Raw genomic sequence first — 6,633 nt, 5'->3', positions numbered from 1 at the left:
AAAGTGCAGCATTTAAGAAACACTGCCAAGAAAATGAGAAAGAAAAGGCAAATTTATGAGCCACTGTTGTTTTAAGCATTTAGCAGTACAAATAGGAAGTGTAGATAAATGTGGACACATAAGTGTCTCTCTGTTTATCTCAGTTACATTATTTGCCGAAATTCCAGAGGAGAATTAGACCAATTAGTTTAGATAATGGTTAATGCTGTGGCTCAGATTCGGAGATTTAGAGGATGTGCAGAATCATTTTCAAACTAAAGCTGATATTCTTTCCTAGGACTGGCCTTCCCTAAAAACAAACCAAAACCAAAACACATTTTCCAGCCCATCCTCATCAATGATTCTTACCAACAACAGTTAGAAACAAGTATGGAAACTACTTAAGCAATTAGAGAATGAACGCTAATTTAATGAAGCACTGTGGTTTTCAATAATAGAATGGACTATCTAATCACAAGCCTTTCATATAAACTAACTGATTCAAGATAGTCTCATTTAAATACATCTATTATATATTTGTTAAGAACCAAATTCTGGTCCCAAGTCAAGACAATGGCAATATTCCCATTAACTTGAATTGCGTCCAGGATGTGATCTTGAGTAAGGTTTTAATATGGGTGAAGCCAAGGAAATTTCCTCTCCCCCTTTCCAATTCTGTGTTCTCTGGCTCTAAATATTCAATAACTTCCCGACCAATGAGTGTACTTTACTTCTTCCTCTCTATATATAGTGTTGGTGTTAGCAACTGATCACAATGATCCCTTCCGGCCTTGGTATCTATGAATCACTAAATAATATTATGAGACTTTAGCCCAGACTTCAGCTTCAGGGCCTTTTTAAAGGGCTCACAGATCATTCTGTTTAATAATATCATGTATACAATATATGAAGTGACAGTCTGAACATTTTTCCATGTGCAAATATGTATTTAATTATATTATTAAAATCCTTATGAAAACTAGTGGAAAAAATCTTACTTAAGCGCTGCTTGGAAGCCAAGTTGTTCTATTAACAAATGTAATGTGTTTTGAAAAGGAAATCCATGATAGTCCTGTTTAGTAGTGTTATTTTAACTGGTGAAGAACTCAACCATTTTCCATTATTATTGTTTTCTAGAAAAACCATTTTAGTCACTAAAGCCCTGGCTTTGCAAACACTCAGACACGTAAGCAATTGTTTAAGGATTGGGGCCTAATTTTTTAACAGCTTCTTATTTTAAATTAGGCCTTTTTTGAGACATAGGAAGAAAAAATCAGACAGGTGTTAAATATAATCTCATTGCCACTGTTGTGACTCGTTTCTGAATAATTATAAATCAGATTTTTTTACTTTATTAAAAAAAATCCATCACATGCCAAGATTTAAGCACAGAACAAATTTTCATGATAGAATTCTAATCCCTTGAAAATAATGGGTTACAACAGAAGTGTTGGCACACCCATAATTACAGTGGCCTCTTGTTAAATGAGACCAAATCCTGCTCTGTGTACGTATTCCCAATGAAATCATTGCCACTGCATATGTTGGTAAGACATACAAGATCTTAATAATGTTAATAATCATAGTATGATGTAGAGATTATTAGGATCCTGGTTTTGGGACATGGGCACCTCCAAAGGATTTAGAGCTATTGTACGGGCACTGGCATGTATGCTTTACATTATCCCATTCCAACTTTAGAGAGAGCTTGCCGGCTTGTGCTCTTGCTTTGGCCTGAATTCAAAGCCCACTGAGAACAATGGGGGTCCTTTGATATGCTTTGGACCTGGCCCTTTGTTAGGTTATATTTGTGTGTGGTTATTAGACCTGGGGGTGTACTAGAGCCATGAAAGTCCATTTTATAGCTGAGGTCACTTCACAAGAAGGATTCACTTGGGTCTTGATCTGGCAATCCTTACTGAGGCAAGTGCATGTCATTAGTCCCGTTCTCTATTCATGAATATTATTGTCTCTGGATTGACTAATTTGGCTGGTTAGTAACTTGCATGTTGTTATAGAGACACCAAGTAGGGCTCCATAATTAAGCTTGTTTTGTGCTTAAAGCTGGGATTCAGCAAATCTGTCTGAGTACAGTGTATCCTCCCCATAATGGCACCACTTACTCTCTGAGTACACAATAATTGTTTTAAAAGAATGTGCAGGTTCTTATGGCTTCCCATTGCGCTGCTTTCAGGTATAAGAGGTGTTGAGCAATTGGCAGTGGTGGCTGTGGGGTCAAAGGAGAAATTGGGGATGAGCTGGAAGTAGAACTGTTTATGGGCCTGCAGGGAGAGAAGGAATGTTTGTTGGGAGGGGGAATCTGTAAAGGAGACAGGTGCTATTTAGAAGGAGAGGCTTGAGGTAGGGGTGGGGAAGAGACCAGTCTCTAAGTACTGATGTTTCCGAATTTTATTGGCTCTCCATGAACCCTGGCCTCAGCAGTCCAGGCAGTTCTACCTCACTGCACAGTGGATACAGCAATGTCATAGAGACCCTTTCTGTGCATTAGAAGCTTTGTCACAGAGACACTAGGCTTCCCACTCCAGACCCCTGCATGGACCTCTCTGCATAAAAGCCTCATAACTCCCACATGTGCGGACATGCACATACACACACACACACACACACACTGCATATACATCTCTTGCTTTCTCCCACTCTCCTTGACTTTAACATGAGTTTCTCCCCCTGCTCTCCTACAACCCAGCACACCACCCTTATTCCCCTTCAGAAAACCCTCTTTTCCAGTAATCAACTCCTGCCAAAACCCCTCTATCACCTACCTTATTCCTCCTTATTGCCCAATCTGCCTCCAGGTTTTCATAGGTAAGCCACATTTAAAACATTCTTTTTCAATTACAACAGTTTCACTCCATAGTTTCGTGTCCTGGAAGTTTACTTGGTACGTTTTCCTATACAACCCATAAGTCAAATGAGAATTAAGGTCCAGAACCACCATTGAACTGCAGCTGTTTTGTGTTGCACAGACAATGCAAAGCAGCTGTAAACCCAGTTAAACTAGCCAATAATCTCTAGCTGCTTTGTGGTTGTCGACAGTCGTGCAAAGCAACCAGAGTGTACCACTGAATCTGGCCCTAATATTAAAATTCATGTGACTCACAATGTCTCAGAAACCCACTGCCAAAAAAATACCTCAGTTATCCAGGACACATGATCCCCCCACAACTTTCCTTCTCATTTGATCATTGGATCAGAAATTGGTACTGGGAAGGTGGGCCATGGAAAGCTGACGTCTAGGGGGAAGAGACGAGAACCAGTGGGGAATTGAGGTAGATGAGAGCTAACATTTAAGAGGAAAGAGAGGGAACTGGCAATGAATGAATGTGTATATTTAGGGACAGAGGGAGTGGGTTATTCAGCAGCTGTGAGAGAAAGTGAAGGGTTCAGTGGTTGGGACAAAGTCAGGACCCTGTCATAGGGAGAATGAAGGATGAAAGTCTGGTGGTGAATAGGGCTGGTTGGAAAACAGTATTTCTTTCCACAGAAAATCTGGCATCACAATATTTGCTTTCATTCTGAATTGGAACAAAGTCAGGATTTTGAGGTCTGTCATGGAACGGAAATTCCAAAATATTTCAAATTCAGAAACATCTAATTGTTTTGATAATGTCAAATTGTTCCTTCAGTAAGGTAAAAATGGTTCATTCCAAGAATGTCAAAACATTATAATGTATAAAATATTAAATAAAAAATACAAGATAAGCATATATAAATAGAATGGTACAATTCATATTTTAATATCTACAAGTCAAAAATAATTGAAATGATAACATTGAAATGAAATGTTTTTACCTTTTCAAAACAAAACGTTTCAACATTAGGGCAATGAAAACATGTAGTTATCACAACAGAATGAGAGTCAATTTTCTTTTTTATTTTCTCCCATTTAAAATGTCATCAAATTCAATACATTTTTGTGAAACATTTCAATTCTGAAAAAGTGAATTTTCCAGTGGAAAACTGTTTTATTGAAAATTTGTGACCATTTCTAGTGGTGAATATACCAGTCTTCAGCTAGTCAATAGTGCCACTGAAATGTTGTCCTCAATGTTGTAATACACATTAAGTATATTCTGCACATTAAGATGTACAAACATTGATGACAAAATTTAATTTTTAGAGTTAGGTTTAAATATATTATATATATATTGGTTCATAAAATCAGTTTTAAAATGTAAGAATGATTAATCAATCTTAAGAAAAAATGGCCCACCAGTATATCATTACAAATAAATCATGACATTGTTTTACAACAATATTTCACCTTCTTCTTTAACAAGTGAGGGGAATCGTAGCCCAGTACTTCTATAAATTTTCTTCTCATCATTGCATGATGATCACATATTTCAAACATTAAAGTGCTCAGGAGAAAGGGCAGGTAAATCACCTCCTTTTGGTTTTAGTACATTCTCCACACCATCTGTGAAGAAAAATGTGTTGAAGCACCAGCTAAAAGTTCAGTCACTCATAGTAAGAAACCATGAAGTGGATAAAATCTATTTATTTCAAACAAACAAAAAAAAGAGTTAAAATATGTGTTAAAGCTAACAAAAGTCTTGTAGACTGAAGAAGTGCACCCAACAGGAAAAATCATTTGGGGGCAGATTTTGATACCCTTATTTACACAGAGTAGAAATTCACTCAGACTATATTATATATATGCACACACATATATAGACAGGCATTTCTTCTGTAAAACATTCTTGTAACAGATGTAGCGCTTTACTCCACAAATAGTGCCACTGACTGCAATACCACTATTTTTGCAGGAAGTGGCTACTCAAAGTGATTATAGGTATTTAACTCTTCAGAATATAAGAATGGCCATAGTGGGTCAGACCAGTGGTCCATTTAACCCAATATCCCTGTCTTCTGACAGTGCCAGACAGTGCCGGCTCCAGGGTTTTTGCCGCCCCAAGCAGCAAATAGAAAAAAAAAGGGGGGGAAAAAAGCCGCAATCTGCAGTTCTACCTCCGCTGCTTCAGTCTCTGGTGGCAATTCGACGGCTGGTCCTTCGCTACAAGAGGGAGTGAGGGACCCGCCGCCGAATTGCTACCGAAGACCCAGACGAGCAGCCCCTCACTGTTGGCCACCCCAGGCAGCTGCTTTCTGGGCTGGTGCCTGGAGCCAGATGCTTCAGAAAGAATGAACAGAACAGGACAATTATTGAGTGATCCAGTCCCGGTCATCTAGTCCCAGCTTCTGGCAGTTAGAGGCCATTAGTCATTGTGGGCCAGATTCTGCCACCCTTACCGTTGTTGAATAGTACCATACTCTTGGCCTGATGGTGACTCACTTATGCTGGTGGTGAGCAACTATCCACATGAATAGTCCCATTGTCTGCTGTGGGACTAGTCATATGAGTAACCATTGTGCGTAAGTTGTTCACAGTTTGGCTTTCTGTGAGGAGTCCCATAGAAATAAATTGTCTAAAATGTCTGTTAATTGAAATCAACGAGACTACTCATTGAGTAAGGGCTACTCACTAAGAGTAGTAATGGAGGAAGAATCTGACCCTGTTGTATTATTTGACATCTAACATATGAGGGTGGTTTTTCTACATACTGCAGCATATAGACTATGGTTCATACTGAGAGACTCGGCTGTTGCGAGAGTGTGACAAGTTTAACTCAGGGTCTGCAATTTATCACACCTCAGGTTTAATTGGAGCTTGAATACCTGTTTGTTTAATGCATCAGGGTATGCTTGCAAAAGGTAACAAATCATTTCCATTGTTCAAAATAAGAAGGAAAAGTTTAATTCAAATATAACCCTTCCAGTTGATTACAATCAGCAGGAAAATGAGGGGTCCTCTCCCTGCCTTTGCTTCTTGCTAGGATTCAAACATCTAGCAGTTTTGTAATGTTTTGAACATGACAGTTTATTTCCTGCAAACACTCCATCACTGCAATATATTGCTGGGAATTGTTCAGTTCTAATCTTGACCTAAACTGCCTTGTAAAAATGAACTTTAATGCAGAATTTCCTGAGACGATAATTGAAACTTCTGGTATTACAATATACAAGTAAACTGAAGGAAAGGCAATGATAAAATGGCTCAATGTTTTGCCAGTTGAGCTTTCATTGCCTTACTGCTAATGATGCTCTAATAAAAATTATCTGGAAATTGATCTGGCATGTTCCATATACTACACCTTAAAATTATTATGTGTAAATGCTAAAAAAATTAATAATAATGAAGAGCACATTTTGAAATTGGAAACAGTTTGACCTGTGAAAAATGCTTGGATTTTCATCACTTTAATCCTCCTTCATATGGCAGAAGTGTCTGTATAGCCATTGTATCTTTACATATGTTAAAAACAAATCAGTCTGCTTTGAAGCATAAGGCACATTTTACAGTTGCCTAAACAGGTCATTAAAAAAGCTGCTAAATGTGAGCCTGAAAATTCCCCCTTCCTCTCCCCGCCCCCAATATCCACGGCCAAAACTGAAGAAGCTCATTTTGGCAAGGTAATAAACTTAGGAAACCACAAGTCTATAAATGAATAAAAGGCTGATCTTTTTGTTAAAGACTGTGCATAGGAGAACTTTCTTTTCAAATCATCCAATTTAAAATATTTGCTATAAAAATCTCATTTCCAATTAACAATAATGTTTTCAAAGGGAGGC

This window comes from Mauremys mutica, chromosome 1 (genome assembly GCF_020497125.1).
Source record: "Mauremys mutica isolate MM-2020 ecotype Southern chromosome 1, ASM2049712v1, whole genome shotgun sequence".
NCBI lineage: Eukaryota > Metazoa > Chordata > Testudines > Geoemydidae > Mauremys > Mauremys mutica.
The sequence above is the reverse complement of the archived record's forward strand: the minus strand, read 5'-3'. Positions refer to the sequence as shown.